The following is a 20,902-nucleotide window of genomic DNA, read 5'->3' on the forward strand; positions in this document are numbered from 1 at the left end:
GAATTATCATAAAAATAAAAAAGATATTATTTGTTCCCATCTTATAGATGAAGAAGATAAGGTACAAGGCAATAAGAAATTTGCTCAGTTTCACTTCTGTTAACTGTTAGAAGTGTTATGCTAAACTAGAAAATTTGACTATCAGGCTGATAAAGACGCGTCAATAAAGATATGCTCAATTTATTCTTAAATTATTGTTTATGACTAGATATATCATTTGGCAATTACCTTTCTAAAAAATGAAAGCAGTCCCTTTGAATAAACATGATGATTTTATTTATTTAGGGACTTTTCCACTTCTAAAAATTAGATCTCAAAATGTCATTTTAGATAAAAAAAAAAGAAGAATGAGATCATGCAGATGAGAAGTAGTAAACTACCTAAAACAGACAAATAGGCTTAGTTATATGAGAATACCTCAAGGAAAAATAGAAATTAATTGAGGGGGTCAAAGGCAAAGCTGGGGAACCTGTTTATCTTGTATTTGTTAAGATCTTTGCATGTATGTTTTGATTCAGTCAGCAACAAACTCCTTAGAGGAGGATATAGCATCCCCAGTTCACAAAATAGTGCCATAATAAAGCTCGAAGAATTCTGAGTGCATCACCCCGATTCTCAGGGCCAGGAAGCTGGGATTGGACTCTGGCTGGCGAAAGGCACAGTTGTTCCATCCCACTTCACTTCCGTGTATACAGAACACGCACACAGCTTCATTAGCAGAAGCAAGCTCTTCTCTGAAACTGCACGCACTGCTGGATTTATCTCATGAAACTACATATCAGCTGTGATGGCTACAAAAATGGTCAACGCTATCAGCTAATCTGCGAAGATTATTATAGGTCTGCTGAAACAGATGCTTCTGATATAAAATCTGTACAGATGCAGTCACATTCATTAAGGCAACGTACACCTGCTAGAGGTAAGAGTGTAAGAGAAAAGAATATGAGGGAACATACTAAAGTTCAAATGGAATGACCAAAGACACCCTGGGGATATGGTACATTATACGGTAACTTAAGTTAACCATATAATGAAGAAGAGGATTCAAAAAGAAAAGGAATAAGCAAATGTGAAGAATTAAGAAAATGACAGTCTGACGGGGGGTGGGGGGGAGGAGGCTATTGTGGTCCATAAGCTGTACTTTGGAAATTTATGCTCATTAAATAAATTAAAAAAAAAAACGACAGTCTGATATAAAAATGACAATGATTGTTATCATTTCTGGGTGTATTTTATATGTCACTTAATATATAATAGACACAGCTCCTTTGCATGATAGATGTCATTATCACCCTTTTAGAGAAAGCAAACTCTTATGTATTGGTAAATGAATACAGGAAGATAGTGATACATTATTAGAACATGGAACTCTGTAGCAACTGATTAGGTGTCTTGCCTAGAGTAAGAGCTGATCCAGAAGACAGACAATTCTAATAACTAACTTTTGTGCTTTGCTCACAGTATTCTAAGCATGGTGGATAGAATATCTTATTTAAATCTTGACCGATCTATGAGGGAGCTATTGTTGCCACTGAGGTATACCTTCAAAAAAATTCTTCAGTCTCCGAAATTAAGTAAGTTGATCAATGTTGGAAAGCTACCAGTGTAAACATCTTGAGATTAACTTTTTGGCAGATCTTTTAACGTTCTTTTTCTGGGGGAAGTGGAATGTAGCTTATGTGAGTGTCACAAGGGAGTGATAATGGAAAAAGATGCTAGGGACTACCACATTGATTCAAGGAGGGCACTGGTGCACAGGTGTGACCAGATCAGGGTTTGTTGAGCAACATGTCCACTTGCTAGCCTCTACAACTTGTTTGTGTGGAGGTCTGCAGATGACAGGGTGACAGCTTCTCATTGTCGGAGAGCATTACAAACATGAAAGAGTGCAGGCTAGAATGAACCCTGTGGTACTGGGATGGAATTGTGATAGTAACAGAACACACGACTTTCCCTATGTGGGTGGGGATGGATAGAGAATATATATATATTCAGAAATATGTGTACATATGTGCTCTGTGCACCCCAGCAGCCATGTGCATTCCCAGGCACAGAAGGATTAAGACATTTATCTACAGTCTCCATGGCCAGTGTCAGATAAAAGTGGGTTTGAACCCAGGCAGTAGGACTTGTGGACTTCACTCCTTAACGAGAGTGCTGGCGAAGTTAAAAAGTTTTGGTCAGTGAATAAAATGTCAGAATTTTTACTTAAGAAATGAAATGAATACATCTTTTTGTCTGAAGCCCCCAACAGAACCATTTCACTTCAGCACTAAATCTTTTGCATGTTAGTAATACTGCCTCAGATCCCTCACTTTGTATAAGTTTTCTTGGGTTAGCCCCTATTGTCTTTATGCTGAAAATATAAAATTGTTTTTCATAATTAAACTTTCATGTAAGTATTTGTTATACATGAATATAATGTTAAAATTGTGAAATTTATGGAAAGCTTATAAAAACCTATATAGTGTGTTAGCTGCTTTATATAAATTACCTCAACCACTACAACAGTGCTCTAATTTCATTACTGATGGGTCTCGGGGAGTCTTGAAATTGTTGCTCCAGTCATTTGAGTTAGAGGCTCTATATTCTGCCACTGGTTACTGTGAACCCACGTGCATTCATCACAGAACCACAGATATGTGGTGCTGTGACTCAGATTTCCTGGATGTCCAAGACAAAGAGATTAGGCTGACATGTATCTCCCTTTTTCAGAAACAAAGCCTTTTGTGGAAAGTGACTGCCTGACCCCTCTTTGTAGTCTGTTTCACCCTGGATAGAGGGAATTTTGTGAGATCACAGAGAACTGTTTTAAGGAACTTAAGGATAGTTCGAGATGAAAGCATTTATCAACTTCTGCTATCAGACTTATTTTTTTTCTAGACATTGTATCACACTGTCCAAAAAAGAGGTATTTTATCATACAGAGACAGGCCTAGAGTGGCTGTGCTCCACACACCTGTCACTGATATACAAACTAGTCAATTGGCAGAAATGTGAGTGAACTAAAGACAAGGCTTAGAAAGGCTTTCAAAGATCCAGCAGCACTGAGCTTGCTGAGAAAGGTGAGGAAGCGTAAGCCCCAAATGACTCAGCTGGAATCCCTGTAGAGATTTGAACCAACTGCAGTTGGAAATACAAAGTAGAAGCAGTAGAAAACACAGACGAGAAGCAAATGGCAGCCTAAAGCAAACAGAGTCAAATTTGAGATCAAAAAGTCTACCATTCAATGGTTGCTTGTGAAGGGAAGTGGAAGGGGAAAAATGGAGGGGCTGGAGTTTGATCAAAATAGAATATCTAACAGAACCCGGGACCCAGAGTACAGCAAGGGACAACCAGCTGTCATGTTTTGCGTAACACATTTCTTTTATTTAAATGATTAATTATTTCCATTAATTTATGACTTTGGGGATTCATCATCCACAGGAGATTGGAAGCCAAATCTTGTTAAAATCCAGCAATATCTGTGTGTAGGTTTTTGTGTGGACCTAAGTTTTCAAATCCTTTGGCTAAAAGCCACGAGAACAATTTGGAGGTTCTATGGTAAGAGTGCAGTAGTCTTGTAAGTGAATGCTGAGTTGTCTTCCAAAGGGTTACAGCATTTTTCATTCCCACCAGCACTGAATAAGGGTTTCCACTGCTTACCATCTTCCACAATATTTGGTAACGGCAGTGTTCTAATAAGTGCAGTAGTACCTCATGGTTATTTTTATTTGTATTTTCCTAATGGTATATGGTGTAGAACATCTTTTTATAGAATTATTTGACATCTGTATTTTTTTGATGCATCGTGAGTCCATTCCTTAATCAGCTTGCTCATTTGTTCATTTTCTTATTAAGTTGGAAAAGAGTCCTTTATCAGATGTGTGTTTTTGCAAGTGTTTTCTCCTTGTCTTTGGCTTCTCTTTGGTTCCTTCCCTAATCTTTCTCAGGTAAATTCCACTTATAAATTCTTTCTTTCTTAGGTCATGTCTTTGGTATTATATCTACACTTATACCATTTCTAAGGCCATACAGATTTTCTCTTATATTCCAGGAGTTTTAAAGTTTTTCCTTTTGCAGTTAGGTGAATGATTAGTTTGATTAGTTTGGAGTTGATTTTTGTGAAAGATGTGAGGTCTATACTTGTATTCATTGTTTTAAATGTGGATATACAGTTAGCACCATTTGCTTAAATGATTGTCTTTGTTTCATTCTGTTGTTTTTGTTCCCTTTTCAAAGACAGCTTGCCTATACCTCTGAAGGCTTTCCTCCATTTATTTGCCTACTTATTTGTTTTTTTTTTTAACCTTTATTTAATGAATATAAATTTACAAAGTACAGCTTATGGATTACAATGGCCCCCCCCCATAACTTCCCTCCCACCAGCAACCCCCCCTCCCACTCCCTCTCCCCTTCCATTCACATCAAGATTCATTTTCAATTATCTGTATATACAGAAGATCAATTTATCATATATTAAGTAAATATTTCAACAGTTTGCACCTACACAGAAACACCACATTTTTGTGGTTACTATGGCTTTATAGGGAGTCTTGATTTTGAGTATCGTCAGACTTCCAACGTTTTTCTTCTCTTTCAACATTGTGCTGACTCTTCTGGGTCTTTTCACTCTACATATAACTTCGGTATTGGTTTGTCAATATCCCAAAAATATTTTTTTGATTTTGATTGGGGATTTCATTGATTCAATTTATTATGATTTTATTGAGGATTTTGGTATCAATGTACATGACAGATGTTAGTCTGTAGTTTTCTTACAATAACTTTTGTGGTTTTCTTACTGGGACAATGCTGTCTTTGGAGAATAAGTTAGGGAATATTCCCCTACTTTTATTTTCTGAAAAGGATTGTAGAGAATATGTATAATTTATTCCTGAAATGTTGGTTGGAATTCACCCACGAGCCCATCTGGTACTGGTGCCTTTTACTTTGGAAGGTTATTAATTTTTTATTCCACTTAATTGGCAGTTACAGACCTACTCAGATTATTTCTTCTTGTGTGAGTTTTAGCATGTTAGGTCTCTCAATAAATATATTTCACTTAGGATATCAAATTTGTGGGCATAAAGTTATTTACAGTGTGAGAATTATGATGATGTACTATTAGGGACTCTGTAGTGACGTCTCCTCTTGAATATTTGATATCCTTAATTCATATCCTCTCTTTCTTTTGTTCTTAGTTAGCCTGGGTAGTGACTTGTCAAATTTATTGATCTGTGCAAAGAATCAGCTTTTGTTTATATTGACATTCTCCATTGGTTTCCAGTTCTCAGTTTCAGTGATTTCTAGTTTTTGTCATTTCTTCTGCTGACTGTAGATTTAATTTATGCGGCTTCTTCTAAATTCCTAATTTGGAATCATAGTTTGCTGATTTCAGATATTTACTTTGGATTGCATGCATTTAGTATTATAAATGTGCCTTATACCATGGCTTTACTGCACTCCAAAGGTTTTGATACATTGTATTTCCATTTTCATAATCTCAACATAAATTTTTTTAAGATTTTATTTATTTATTTGAGAAGTAGAATTACAGACAGAGATTGAGGCAGAAGACAAAGGTCTTCCCTCTGTTGGCTCACTCCCCAAATGGCTGCAACGGCTGGAGCTGGGCTGATCTGGAGCCAGGAGCTTCTTTCAGGTCTCCAGTGCGGTGCAGGGCCCATTCACTTGGGCTGTCTTCCATTGTTTTCCCGGGCCGTTAGCAGGGTGCTGGATTGGAAGAGGAACGACTGGGACATGAACTGGTGCCCAGAAGGGTGCTCATATGCCACAGTAACAGCCCCAATTTTTAGTTTCTTTTGAAATTTCTTCTTTGGCCCATGTGGTATTCAGACATGTGTTGTTTAGTCTCCACATGTCTTGAGATTAATTCCTCAGCGCAGGCATTGTGTGACAGGTGTGTGTTATGGCCCGGGATGTGGTCTGTCTTGGTGAATATTTCAGGTGAGTTGAGAAGAATGTATATTCTGCTGTTGTTGGAGGAAGCCGTTCACACGTTCCAGTTACATGCAGGTGAATGATGGTGTGATCCTTCCATTTCTGACAGGATAGGGCTGACGTTTCCAACCAGATCCATCTGTTTCTCCTGCGGTTCTATCAGTTTTTGCCTTATAGTTGATGCTGTATTGTAGGTGTGTACACATTAAAGATTCTTAAGTCTTTTTGGAGAATTCTCTCCTTCATTAACATGTAATATACTCCTTTATCCTTGATAACTTTTCTTTGAGATATGCTGTGTCTGAAGTTAACATAATTGCTCTCAGTTCCTTCTGATGACTATTAATGTGGTTTATTTTTCTCCGTTCATTCATTTTAATCTGTACTTGCCTTTATATTTGAAGTATGTTTACTGTACATGGCACATAATTGAATCTTACTTTTTGATCTACTGACAAATGTCTTTTATTTGATGCATTAAGCCACTGATGTTCAATTTAATTATTGATTTAGTTGTATTAATATCTACTATATTTGTTTACTGTTTTCTGTTGCCCTTGATCTTTGTTTTTGTCTTTCACTATTTTTCTGATTCTCATTTTTCTATTTTGCTCAAAAACTTATTTATTTGAGAGGGATGGAGGAAGAGTAGGAGGGATTCAGAGAGAGAGAGAGAGAGAGAGAGATCGATTGATCGATTGATCTCCTATCAGTGAAAATGCCTGCTGTGGCTGTGCTGGCCAAGGCTGAAGCCTGGAGCTGGGGACACAATCCAGGCCTCCCATCTGGGTGGTGAGAGTGCAGCTGCGTGGCCGGCGCCGTGGCTCACTAGGTTAATCCTCTGCCTGTGGAGCCAGCACCCTGGGTTCAAGTCCCGGTTGAGGCGCCGGTTCTGTCCCCCAGCTCTCTGCTGTGACCCGGGAAGGCAGTGGAGGATGGCCCAAGTGCTTGGGCCCTGCACCTGCATGGGAGACCAACGAGGAAGCACCTGGCTCCTGGCTTTGGATTGGCGCAGTGCGCCGGCCGTAACGGCCATTTGGGGGGTGAACCAATGGAAGGAAGACCTTTCTCTCTCTCTCTCTATCTCTCTCACTGTCTAACTCTGCCTGTCAAAAAAGAAAAAAAAAAAGTGCAGCTACGTGAGTCATTGATGCTGTTTTCCAAGGTCTGCACTGGCAAGGAAGCTGGAACCAGGAGCCAAAGCAAGGAAGCAAAATCAGGTACTCTGATGAGGGTTGCAGATGTCTTAGGTGCTAGGACAGACACTCAAATCCTCTCATGGTTTAATTAACGTTTTATATGATTCCATTTTCTCTTTTCCCCTAGAATATTATACTTTTTTAACTTTTGAGTTATTTCCCCTGATTTTTCAAAATACATTTACAATTAATACAAGTATACTTTTTTTTTTTTTTTTTTTTTGACAGGCAGAGTTAGACAGTGAGAGAGAGAGACAGAGAGAAAGGTCTTCCTTTTCCATTGGTTCACTCTCCAATGGCCGCTGTGGTGGGTGCACTGCGCTGATCCGAAGCCGGGGGCCAGGTGCTTTTCATGGTCTCCAATGCAGATGCAGGGCCCAAGCACTTGGGCCATCCTCCACTGCACTCCCGGGCCATAGCAGAGTGCTGGACTGGAAGAGGGGCAACCGGGACAGAATCTGATGCCCCGACCGGGACTAGAACCCGGTGTGCCCGCGCCGCAGGCAGAGGATTAGCCTAGTGAGCCGCAGCGCCGGCCACAAGTATACTTTCAAATAACACTATACTACTTCACAGGAATTGTATGTAGCATATAATAACAAAAGAATCCTAATTTCTCCATTCTCTCCTTCCCTTGTATCATTTTTGGGTTATTCATGTCACTTAAGCAAACATAGGCACATTTATTATTGCATTTGTTCTGTGGTCAAATTGTTATCTTTTGGATTTTTTAAAGAAAATAGAGATGAAAGTTTTTATTTTACTTTGCTTATTTCTTTCTGACGCTCTTTTTAAGCAGACTCAAGTTTATTATCTATGTTATTTTCCTTTTCTCTAAATAACTTATTTTAATATTTTTTGCAAGGCAAGTTTATTGGCCCAAATACCTTCATTTTTTTTTAATCTGAGAAAGTCTTCATTTCTCCTTTGTTTATGGAGAATGGTTTCACATAGTTTTGAACTCAAGGTAGGTGGCGTATTTATTTCTCTCTTGTCTCAACGCTTTAAATATTTCAGATTGCTCTCTCCTTTTTTGCTTGGTTGTTGACAAATGTAATTCTTATTTTTGTTTGTCGGCAGATGAGGTGTGTTTCCTGCTACGTTATTTCAGAATTTTTCCTATATGTTTGGGTTTCTATAGTTTGAAAATGATATGCATGAGTGCAGATGTTTTTGGCATTTATCCTGCCTGGTATTCTCTGAGTTTCATGGATCTGTGGTATATTTCTGTTACTGTTTCAGGAAGATTCTCATTTTTGTTTTTCATGTTTCTTCTATTCTTTTCTTTTTCCCTACTCTTTTTGTTACTCACATTGTACACATTATCATGTTATTCCTTTGTGATTGTCCAACAGTCCTGGCATAGTCTTTGATAATGTTTTTTTTTTTTTTTTCTGTTTTGCTTGTTTTCATTGCCTTTCAGTTTTTGTTATCTCTGCTGATATTCCTCAAGCTTTGAGAGTCTGATTCAAGGTCCTTAATTCTTTCCTTAGCAGTTTTCAGTCTATTAATATGCCCACCAAAGGCATTCTTCATTTCTGTTACAGAGTTTTTGATGTCTTGCAGTCATTTCTTATTCTTTTTTTGAGATTTTCATCTCCCTACTTATACTCTCCGTCTATGCTGGCATGTTGTCTGCTTTATCCATTAGATCCCTCAGGATATAGGTGTAGTGATTTTAAAGCCCTGGTCTGCATCCCTGCTGTGACTGGGTCTGATATTTGCTACCTGTCTTCTAACTGTGTTTTTCTGGTCCTTTGACATGCTGGTAATTTTTTTCTCGATAGCCAGACATGATGGAGCAGATAGAAGAAACTGCTGTACGGATGGTGTTGGTAACATGTAAATTGGTGAAAGCAGGTGAAGTGTCCCATAGTTCCATGACTGCGCCTCTGGATGGTGAGCCTCACAAGTTCTTCTCACGCCCCCTGGCCCTACAGTGACATAGACTGGCTAGAACAGGCTGGGACTCGGTATCTCCCCCTTTCTTTGTGGAAGGCCAGAGCTGCTGGAGTTGGATGTTTCTCTTCCCAACACCAGCTCAATTTTTCTAAGACCCCAGCAAGTTAGAGTCTGGTTAAACAGCTTATTCCGAGGACAACATTGCTAAGAGTGGAGAGCTCTCACACATGTTGCAATGGGTCCCTTACATAGCTGTGAGCACAAGGGGATTTTTTCCTAAGATATCTATGCAGAGTGCCTGTTTTACCTCTAGAGGTAAAATATACAAAAGGGTTATGCCCTCACATGGCTGCCATTGGTGGTTTTAAGCCTCAGACTGGTCTGTGTTGAGCCTCTGGAGTTTTTCCTGGTACAGTGGACACCTTCATCCACCCAGTAATGCTTGCTGGGTGACTACTGCTTGGGCACCTCTGCTTTGTAAGCTATGACTCCCTTTATCAACCTGCTCATCTCTCCAGTTTTGGGGGCAGAGAGCTGCCCTTTGTCCTCACCTCTGTCACAGATCCAAGAAGAGATGTGTATTCCTGGATCTGCTCTGCTGCACAACTGTTAGATTGGCAGCACCCAAACCCCTTGCCCCGCTGGACCAGAAGCCAGGAGTCTAGTTGTGACATGTTTTAAAATTGCTTTTCTACCTTTTTACTTCTCAAGGTCATTTTGTTTTGTTTTGTTTTTTTGTGCCCATTTTTGCAGGCGTAGCACTCGTTGCTATCTGAGCTCCTGACTGTGGTTCCATACCCTGGTCATATTGGTTCCCAAATCACTTCTTCCTGCCGCTGCCTCTGCTTACCCTGGAAAGTGCATAGGCTTTAAAACCAACCCACCTGATTAGAACCCATGTTCTCTATGGATTTTTCTTATGAGCTGGACAGATAACTTGTTGTCTCTGAGCCTCAGTTTTTAAATTTGAGAGAAAATATCCTATCCTTTTCAGTTTATTTTTGTATTGTTAGACTCTGGCCTATACGCTCTGCTAGTTAATATTAGATAATGATGATAGCAAGTTTGCTGATCTCATGTGAGACAAAACAAACTGCTTGCAGAACTTTATGTGGAACTGCTAATTGTTCATTTCAATAGGTATTTATGCTTAAAATGTTTAATACAACTTAGTCATTAAAACTTTTTTAGGAATACCTAGGATAAATGTTTTAATGCTCTGCATAAAACTTGGGTCTCACTATATAGTTTTCAACTATTTTTGATACAGATAAATTATATAAAAAGATAAACTATGGGCCTCTAGGACATGCAGTGGCAAACTTGGCTCTTGTCTCAGAAACAAGTGTGTAAAACTCCAGTAAACATATTTTAAAATTAAGTGTGCAGGTATTTTAAATTCATGCATATAGAAACTCAAGTACAGTCTTTCAATATATTCACATATTTGAAAACATAAAATTGTAAGGCGAAATTATGTAGTATGCTCTCCACTAAAATGTTAAAGGATGCCTTTACTCTGTATGCAGTCAGGTTGGTATAAATTTCAATCACAGAACTGAAATATAATATGGTAAAATTTCCAACAGGCTGAAGAATGTTAGGTCAATGGAATATTAATATTTGTAGAGAAAGGAAACTGTACAGACATCGAGAGTATGTTTGTCAATAATACAGCATCAAGTGGGTAACTGAACAAGAATGAATGATAATGTCATGCTGTCATTAGTTCTTTCTTCCATTTTCCCCTTCCTTCTTTCATTTTCTTTTTTTCTTCTTTATTGCTGCCAATTGCTGTTTGTTTTTGAAGTGTATCACACTGCGTGCCATGCAGTTTTCAATGAATCAGTAATGTAAGTAGTAAGACTTCACATCCTGCATATCCGGGATAAGACCTGGATCACTGCCCATGTCTCAGGAACTCTTTCATGTCCTTGTGTAATTACATTCCTCTCTACTTTTTCTCTTTGTACTATTTTCAAATATGCACATATCCTTAAATAGTATAATGGTTAATTTTGAAAAATATACAGCAAAGACAAATCTAGTTACAAAAGAGGACAGTACCGTGGCTGTCAAAGGAAGGACCCAAGAAAACAGGCTGCAGAAACCTCTGAATCGTAGCCTGACCTGGTCTCCTGGGTGAGTTAAGAGGACTCCTTTAGAGGAAATCAGTGAATATGGATGTGAAACGGTCTTTAAAAACATAAAACTTTGAAAAATCAGGATATATGACCCAGTTAGAAAGCAGGCCATGTGCTAGAATTCCAGGAGTGTGAAAGTCCACTGCTTCAACCCTCCATTGGCCTACCTCCAACTCGTTAACTGTAGCCAAAGCAGACTTCTGTGAAGGAGAAGGGAGAGTCATCAGCTGCCCATCCCCAAGCAGCAGGATATAAAGGAGAGAGGAGAAATGTCATTAGGACATGTTGAGGGACGCCAAGTCAAGATATGAATTTCAGCCAAGTGTGCTAAAGCCCTCCTCAGATCTTTCTTGAGTTACAATGCTGGAACCATCAAACCAGGCATCCTTAGTTTGTCCCTCTCAGTTTGGGGCTCTCCCTTCTCCTTTCTTTTGGGAAATCCATTGAGGTATTTTCTTATCTCTTGCTGCAACCCATCTCTTCTTTCTTGGTTGTGTTCTGATCCTGGAGAAATACATCATCAATAGAATTCTCAGGAAAGGTGTTTGGGAGATAAATTTTGGAAAGGCCATGCAAGTATGAAAGTGTTTTTGCTTGCTGACTATTTATTTGGTGTAGAATTTTCATCATAATATTATGCTCCCTTGTGTTTTTGGTTCTGATGTTGCATTTGGAGACATACTAATTGTTGGTACTTTACAGATGATTTTTAAAAGGTTTATTTATTTGTTTGAGAGGCAGAGTTACAGACAGAGAGAGGGAGAGACAGAGCGAAAGGTCTTCCATCCACTAGTTCAATTCCAGAATGGCCGCAATGGCCAGAGCTGGGCCGTTCAAAGCTGAGAGCCAGGAGCTTCTTCCAGGTCACCCATGCGGGTGCAAGGGCCAAAGCACTTGGGCCATTTTCTGTTGCCTTAGTCCTAGGCAATAACAGAGCTGGATCAGAAGAGGAGCAGCTGGGACTTGAACCAGCACCCATATGGGATGCCAACCACAGGCAGTGGCTTTACAAAATACACCATGGTACCAGCCCCTATATATGATTTTTTAATAAAATTATTTAAGTTATACAAGTTTCATATTTTTCATATATGCAGATTTAGGGACATAGTGACACTTTGCCCCCTAAACTCCCTCCTGTCCACACGCCAACCTTTCCTTCTCTTCCCATTCACATTCCTACTCTTAATTTTTACAAAGATCTATTTTAAGTTTACCTAATGGTCATATAGTTAACCTTACACTAAGTAAAATAGTTTAACGTTCAACAAATAGTATGAAGAGAAAAAGACCCACTCTTCCTCAGTGGAAGAGACAAGGGCTGTAAACAATCATTGAATTTCAGAATGTCCATTTCACTCCAGCACATTACATTTCAGGTACTCTAGTAGTTACCTCAGATCAGGGAAAACATATGATATCTATCTTTTTGTGACTGGATTATTTCAGTAAGTTAATGGTTTCTAGTTGTGTGCATGTTGTTGCAAAAGACAAGATTTCATTTTTTAAAAAGATTTCTTTATTTGAAAGGCAGAGTTACAGTGAGAGGGAGAGACAAAGAGAAAGGTCTTCTACCTGCAGGTTCACTCCCCAAATGGCCACAATGGCCACAGGGAGTCTGATCCGAAGCCATGAGCCAGGAGCTTCCTCTGGGTTTACCGTGCAAGTGCAGGGGCCCAAGACTTGGGCCATCATCACTGCTTTCCCAGATCATATCCCAGAGCTGGATCGGAAGTAGAGCAGCTGGGATTGAACTGGCACACATATGGGATTCCAGCACTGCAAGCTGAAGCTCCCTAGCTGCTACACCATGGCACCAGCCCCTCATTTTCTTTTTACAGCTGAGTAGTACCCCACAGTGTATATATACCATAATTTCTTTATCCAGTCAACAGTTGCTATATATATGGTTTGAATCTATATCTTAACTATTGTGAATTGTGCTGCAATGAACATAGGGGGTACAGATAACTTATATGCTGATCTCTTTTGGTTTGGGTGTATTTCCAGGAGTGGGATGGCTGGGACATAGGGTATCTATATTTCGATTTTTGAGGTATCTGCATACTGTCTTCCACTGTGGCTGCACCTGTTTATATTCCAACCAACATTGGGCCAGGGTACTTTTTTCTTCAGTCCTTGCTAGTATTTGCCAATTGTTGTATGAGAGCCATTCTAACTAGAGTGAGGTGAAACCTCACCATGGTTTTAAACCTATAAGAACAGATACTACACTTGATCTTAGTCAAAAGGCTGAGAAGCAATCTCACCATGGCTTTGATTTGCATTTCCTTGATGGCTACTGATCCTGAACATTTTCTCAAGTTTCTGTTGGACATTTTAATTTCTTCTCTTGAAAATTGCCTAATCAAGGGGCCGGCACAGTGGTGCATTAGGTTAATACTCCGCATGCAGCACCGGCATCCCATATGGGTGCCGGGTTCTAGTCCTGGTTGCTCCTCTTCCACTCCAGCTCTTTGCTGTGGCCTGGGAAGGCAGTGGAGAATGGCCCAAGTGCTTGGGTCCCTGCACCCGCATGGGAGACTAGGAAAGAAGCTCCTGGCTCCTGGTTTCGGATCAGTGTAGCTCTGGCCGTGGCGGCCATTTGGGGAGTGAACCAACGGAAGGAAGACCTTTCTCTCTGTCTCTCTCTCTCTTACTGTCTGTAACTCTACCTGTCAAATAAACAAATAAAAATCTTAAAAAAAAGAAAATTTCCTGTTCATTTGACAGTTTCTTAACTGTTTTTTTTTTTTTTTTTTTTTTTTTTTTTTTTTTTTTTTTGTCGAGTTTTTTGAGCTGTTTGTAGATTCTGGATGTTAACCTTATCAGCTACATAGTTTACAAATATTTCCTCCCATTCTGCCTGTTGCCTCTTCACTTTGCTGAGTGTTTCTTTTGCAATGCAGAAGCCTCTCAGCTTGATGTAATCCCATTTGTTAATTTTGGCTTTGATTTCCTGTGCTTCTGAGGTATTTTCAATAAGCATAAGCAATAAGTCATTGCTTATGCCAATGTATTGCAGAGTTTCCCCAAGGTTCTCTACTAATTTGATGGTATGGGGTCATAGATATAGATCTTTGATATATTTTGAGTAAATTTTTGTGTAAGGTATAAAATATGGGTCTAGTTTCATACTTCTGCACATGAATATTGAGTTTCCCCAGCTCCATTTGTTGAAGAGACTGTCCTTGCTTCAGGTATTAATTTTAGCTCCCATGTCAAAGGTAAGTAAGTTGGTTGAATATGTGTGTATTGATTTCTGGAGTTTCTATTCTGTTCCATTGGTCTACAAGTCTGTTTTTGTGCCTGTACTTGGCTTTTTTAATGATAATTGCCCTGTAGTGTGTCTTGAAGTCAGGTATTGTGATGCCTCTGACCTTGTTTTTCTTGTGTAAGATTGTTTTACCTTTGGTGTCTCTGTTGTTTCCATATGAAGAATTTCATTGGTATTTTGATAGGGATCTCAGTGATTCTGTAAATTGCTTTTGGTACTATGAAAATTTTGATGATGTTGACTCTTCCGATCCATGAACATAGATGGTTTTTCCATTTTTTAATGTCTTCTAATTTTCATCATAGAGACATCTTTGGTTAAATTTATCCAAGCTGTTTAATACTTTTTGGAGCTATTGTGAATGTGACTAAACTTAAAAGTTTTTTCTTGGGGCCAGTGCTGTGGTGTAGGGCACTAAGCCTCTGTCTGCAGCACCAACATCACATATGGGTGCTGGTTCATATCCAGGATGTTCCTCTACTGATCCAACTCTCTGCTATGGCCCAGGAAGGCAGGAGAAGATGGCCCAAGTCCTTGGACCCCTGAACCTGTGTGGGAGACCCAGAAGAAACTCCTGGCTCCTGGTTTCTGGCTCCTGGCCATTTGGGGAGTGAGCCAGTGGATGGAACACCTTTCTCTCTGTCTCTCCCTTTCTCTCTCTCTGTTACTCTGCCTCTCAAGTAAATAAATAAATATTTTTTAAAAGTTCTTTCTCAACTATGGCATTGTCTGTGTATACAAAGGCTATTTCTTTTTTCCATATTGATTTTATATCCTACCACTTCACAGAACTGTTTTATGAGTTCCAATAGTCTCTCGGTGGAGTCTTTTGGATCCCTTATCTATAGAATCATGTCATATGCAAATAGGGATAATTTAATTTCCTCCTTTCCTGTTATTATACCTTTGATTTCTTTTTCTTGCCTAATGGCTCTGGCTAAAACTTTCAGGATTATATTAAATAGCAATGGCGAGAGTGGGCATCCTTCTCTGGTTCCAATCTTAGGGGGAATTCTTCCTACTTTTCCCAATTTAATAGGATTCTGACCATGGGTTTGTCATAAATTGCCTTTATTATGTTTAAGAATGTTCCTTCTATAATCATTTGCTTAATGTCTTCATTATGAAAGGATGTTGTATTTTATTAAATGCTTTCTCTGGATCTATTGAGATAACCATATGGTTTTTGTTCTTCAGTTTTTAAATGTTATGTCACATTTATTGATTTGTGAATGTTGAACCATCCCTGCACACCAGGGATAAATCCCACTTGGTCCAGGTGAATGATCTTTCTGATGTGTTGTTGGATTCAATTAGCTAATATTTTGTTGTGGATTTTTGCATCTGTGTTCATCAGGGATATTGGTCTATAGTTCTCTTCTTCTATTTTATATTTTTCAGACTTAGGAATTAAGGTAATGTAGACTTTTAGAAGCTTATTGGGAGGATTCCCCCCCCCCCCCCTTTCAGTTGTTTTGAATAGCTTGAGAAGAATTGGAATTAACTCTTCTTTAAATGACTTCTAAAATTCAGTGTGAAGCCATCAAGTCCTGGGCTTTTCTTCTGTTGGGAGGGTCGTTATGACTAATTTGATTCTGTCTTGGTTATTGGTCTGTTTAGGTTTTCTGTGTCTTCATGACTCAGTTTTGGTGGATTATATTTGTATTGAATCTATCAATTTCTTCTAGATTTCCCAATTTGTTGGCATACATCTCTTTATAGAATGCCTGATTATTCTTTTTATTTCTCTGTTATCTTTTGATAAGTTTTCTTTTTCATCTCTGATTTTATTGATTTAGGTCTTTTCTCTCTTTTTGGGGGATTGGTTGGGGCAATGGTGTGTCAATTTTGTTTCTTTTTTTCAACAAACCAGCTCTTCATTTCACTGATTTTTTTTTTCAGTTCTGTTTATTTTTCTCTAATTTTAATAATTTTTTCCTCCTAATATTTTTGTTGTTTTCCTCAGTCCTTGAGATACAATTATAGCTTATTTATTTGGTACCTTCCCAATGCCTGCCTGCCTGCCTTCCTTCCTTCCTTCCTTTCTTTCTTTTTGACAGGCAGAGTTAAACAGTGAGAGAGAGACAGAGAGAAAGGTCTTCCTTTTCCATTGATTCACCCCCCAAATGGCTGCTACGGCCGGTGCGCTGTGCTGATCTGAAGCCAGGAGCCAGATGCTTCCTCCTGGTCTCCCATGCAGATACAAGGCCCAAGGACTTGGGCCATCCTCCACTGCCTTCCCAGGCCACAGCAGAGAATTGGAAGAGGAGCAACCAGGACAGAATTCAGCACCCCAACCGGGACTAGAACCTGGGGTGCTGGTGCCACAGGCAGAGGGTTAGCCAAGTGAGCCACGACACTGGCCCCCAATTTCTTAAAGTAGGCACCAATTGCTATAAATTTCCCTCTTAACACTGCTTTCACTGCACACCATAAGTTTTGATGTGATGTATTGTCATCATCATTTGTTTCCAGAAATTTTTTGAATTCTCTTTTGATTTTTTTCTATCACCCAGTGTTCATTCAGGAACATGTTGTTTGATCTCTATGTGTTTGCATATTATCTAAAGATTCTTAAGTTTTTGAAATAAGCTTCCTTCCACTGTGGTCAGAGAAGCTGTATAATTTCGATTTTTTTGAATTTGCTGATACTTGCTTTATGTTCTAGCACATGATATATCCTAGAGAAAGTTCCATGCACTGATGAGAAGAAAGTTTATTCTGCAACTGTGGGGTGGAATGTTCTGTATATCTCAGTTGGATCCATTTGTTCCATAATGTCTGTTAACTCTGTTGTTTGTTGATTTTTTGTCTAGTTGAGCTGTCCATTGATGAAAGTGCAATGCTGATGTCCACCCTTACTGTATTGAAGTCCACGTCTCCTTTTAGATCCATTAACAGTTCTTTAAATAGCTAGGCACACTGTAATTGGGTTCACATACATTTAATATAGTCACATCTTCCTATTGAACTGATCCCTTAATCATTACATAGTGCCCTTCTTTGTCTTTTTTAACAGTTTTTATGTTAAAGTCTATTTTGTCTGATATTAGGACGGCAACACCTGCCCTTTTGTACTTTCTGTTAGCATAGAATTATTTTTTCTATCCTTTTGCTCTTAGTCTGTGTGTATCTTTGCTGGTGACGTGTTTTTTGTAGGCAGCAAATAGATGGGTCTTGTTTTTTAATCAATTCAGCTTCTTTGCATCTTTTAACTGGAGGGTAAGGCCATTTATATTCACTGTGACTATTGATAAGTAAATTTGACCCGGCCGTTTTTCCATAAATATGGCTTTTGTTTACTTTGGGTTACTATTGGACTTTTACTGGGGAATTTTCTGCCTTCACATTCTTTCATAATGATGGCTATCTTTCTGTGTTCATGTGTATATACATCCTTAAGCATCTTATAGTTAGATGAGTGATGACAAATTCTTTCAAATTTTGTTTGTTATGGAAAGTCTTTTATTTCACCTTCATTCATAAATGAGGGCTCTGCAGGGTACAGTGTTCTGGTTGACTGTTTTTTTTCTTAAGACTTGGATTATATCTTGTAATTCTCTCCCAGCCTGTAGTGTTTCTGATGAGAAGTCCTCTGTGAGTCTAATTGGAGATCCTCTGAAAGTAATCTGGTTTTTCTCTCATGTACATTTTAGAATCTTTTCTTTATGTTTTACTGTGAAGAGTGTGATTACAATGTATCATGGTGAAGATCTGCTCTCATCATTTCTACTTGGAGTTCTGTGTGCTTCCTGTATTTGGCCATCCCTTTCTTTCTCCAAATTGGGGAAGTTTTCTATAATCGTTTCACTAAATAGACTTTGTAGTGTATTATCTCTTTCCACACCTTCAGCAACTCCTAAGAACGATATTTTGGGTCATTTGATAGTATCCTTTAAATTTCCATTGCTCTTTTTTTAATGATTTATCTATTTATTTGAGAGGCAGAGGCAGAGAGAGGAGAGAGAGGAGAGTGGGAGAGAGAGGAGAGAAAGAGAGAGAGAGATGTCTTCCATCCACTGGTTCACTCCCCAAGTGGCCACAACAGCCAGAGCTGGACCTATTTGAAACCAGGAGCAAGGAGCTTCTTCTAGGTCTCCCACATGGGTACAGGGGCCCAAGGACTTAGGCCATATTCTACCTCTTTCCCAGGCCATAGTAGAGAGCTGGATCAGAAGTGGAGCAGCTGGGAGTTGAATCGGAAGCCATAAGGTATGCTGGCCACCACAGGTGGCAGGTTTACCCTCTATGCCACAGTACCAGCCCCCTCCAATGCTCTTTTTAAGTTTTCTATTTTATTCTTTTTTTTTTTTTTTGTCTGACTGTAAGGTTTCCAAAGATTTGTCTTCTAGTTTGGATATTTTCTTCTTTGTCAAGTCTGCTGTTAAGCTTTCGTTACATTTTTTTTTATCTTTTGAATTCTTCATTTCTAATATTTCATTTTGATTTCTCTAAAACCTCAATTTCATGCGAAAAATTTTCATTCATGTTATATATGGTTTTATTAGTTTGTGCATTTGCTTCTGATTGGTTTTGAGTAATTCTATGATTAATTTTTTGAATTCTATTTCTGGCATTTCCTCAATCTCTTCATCTTTATATTAATATCAAAATGTTATTGTGTTCCTCTGGAGGGGTCATAGTGTCTTTCTTCTTCCTGTTTATTGAATTTCTGCATTTGTTTTTAGGCATTTTTGTAGTTGCTCTTTGTTTTTTCCTCTGATGGCTTTTATCTTTGAGCTGTGCCTCTGTGGCTTAGTGGAATGTCTGCCCTTTCACTGAATACCAAGTAGTATGTGTTGGTTGTGGCCAGGGAGCTCTGGCCAGTGCTCCAGGTGGGGTGAGTATTCAAGGTAACACCCAAGTTGGCCATGATAGATCTCAGTGCCCAGGTGTTAGTCTCCGGGGTGTTGCTCACCACCTTATGAACCACACAAATGATCTGTGCAGTCCTCACTGTGAGCACAGTTCCCACCAAGGAGCTGTGAGCACCCAGTGATTGCCTAGAGATTCAAGTACACCCTGCACCTTCTCATAGAACACCCAAGTTATCTCAGCATGCAAGGTTCCCACAGTCTCTGGGTGCAGAGGATTCTCTGCCAGGCCATCCTGTCCAGGTAGCACAGAGGCAGCTGATCCCCAAGACAGATCTGCCTAGGCATCTCATCTTTATCCTTGGAGGCTGCAAGTCCCTCAACACCCTGTGTGGTTGCCCAGCCACCTCCCAGCCAGGCTCAGAATCAGTGGGGACTGCAGATGGTTTCCTTTGCTAGAATCTCTGTATCACATGCACACCCACATGCCGAATGTTGCTCTCTCCCCGCTACTCTTGCCACTACTGCTGAGAAGGTGGTATCAGCCAATTTCTGTGTGCATGCACAAAGTCTTCCGCAGTTCCTGCCTAAACCTGAAATGGTACTTGTCCTTTCTCACCCGGGCGGTGGATGCTGCTGTGGGGAAGTTGTAGTGAGACAGATGTGCACTCTCCACTTGCACTGGGTCAGCGAGCAACTGCCAGCACTGGCCATCCCTTAGGGCTCGAGTCTGGACTCACCCTGCACCCTCACTCTGGTTGTATCACCATGGGCTGCCAAGCTGCCACCTGCTCTGGCTCTGAGCTGCTTCAGCTGTGCACTGAGTTCACGTTTGTGCTGCGTGTCTACACCCTCCACATAGGTACATGACTTTGCTCTTGTAGAATTTCCAGTGCAGTTTTCTCAGTTCTGCCCGAGAATGCACTTCCTACACTTTTTTTCCTCACTGTTTATCCGTAGCCTTGCACCATAATCCACTATCTTGGAATCTGCTATGTATTATTTTAAAAAAAATCTGTTTCCATAGACTTGTAGATAGAAAACTCACAACATATAGATGTGGTTTCATTCATTGGACTAAGAAATCAATCTGGAAACTGTTGTATGACATTTTCTAATTCTTTTCCTAAATAAAGAACTCCCTTGATATATTCCATTTCTTATATTTCTGAAGTCCTTGGAGTATTTCGCAATATCTCTGTTCTTCTACCTCCAACTTTTTGCTTTTCCCTCTGGAAGGCTTATCATTTTTACCTTAGTAACCTCTTGTCTGGATTTAAATATGCTGTGAGGATTTTAAATTGTAAAAGCTTTTTCTTATTCTCTGTTTCTTTCTTTATACTACTCCATCCTGTGTCATGCATATATGATTGTGTCTTCTCTCTCTGAGAATACTAAATGCTCTTCCTTTTGAAGATAATACCCCTTTTCCTTCAGTTATGTTCTTTATGTTTTGTTTGGATTTCTCATTTACATGTTATATGCTTTCTTGAGATGTTTGATCATATTTTATTGTCCTCTGTTATTTAAGAGTGAAAAACAGATGACTGGAAGTCATAGGTATGTTTGGTAGTCAGGGTGTTTCTTCAGTATAATCTTAGAGAGTATTCTGACCTGTGTGTG

At 39.3% G+C, this 20,902-nt stretch overlaps 1 protein-coding gene and 1 pseudogene across 4 annotated transcripts in view; one reads left to right on the forward strand and one right to left on the reverse strand.

Moving 5' to 3' along the window:
* Positions 1 to 20,902, forward strand: part of LOC149122466 (uncharacterized) — a 182,159-nt gene that overhangs the window by 149,422 nt on the left and 11,835 nt on the right. The window lies entirely within an intron of this gene.
* LOC127483642 (U2 spliceosomal RNA) lies at positions 13,343 to 13,453 on the reverse strand (annotated as a pseudogene).

This window comes from Oryctolagus cuniculus, chromosome 13 (genome assembly GCF_051225735.1).
Source record: "Oryctolagus cuniculus isolate XC-2025 breed Fujian yellow rabbit chromosome 13, ASM5122573v1, whole genome shotgun sequence".
Taxonomy (NCBI): Eukaryota; Metazoa; Chordata; class Mammalia; order Lagomorpha; family Leporidae; genus Oryctolagus; species Oryctolagus cuniculus.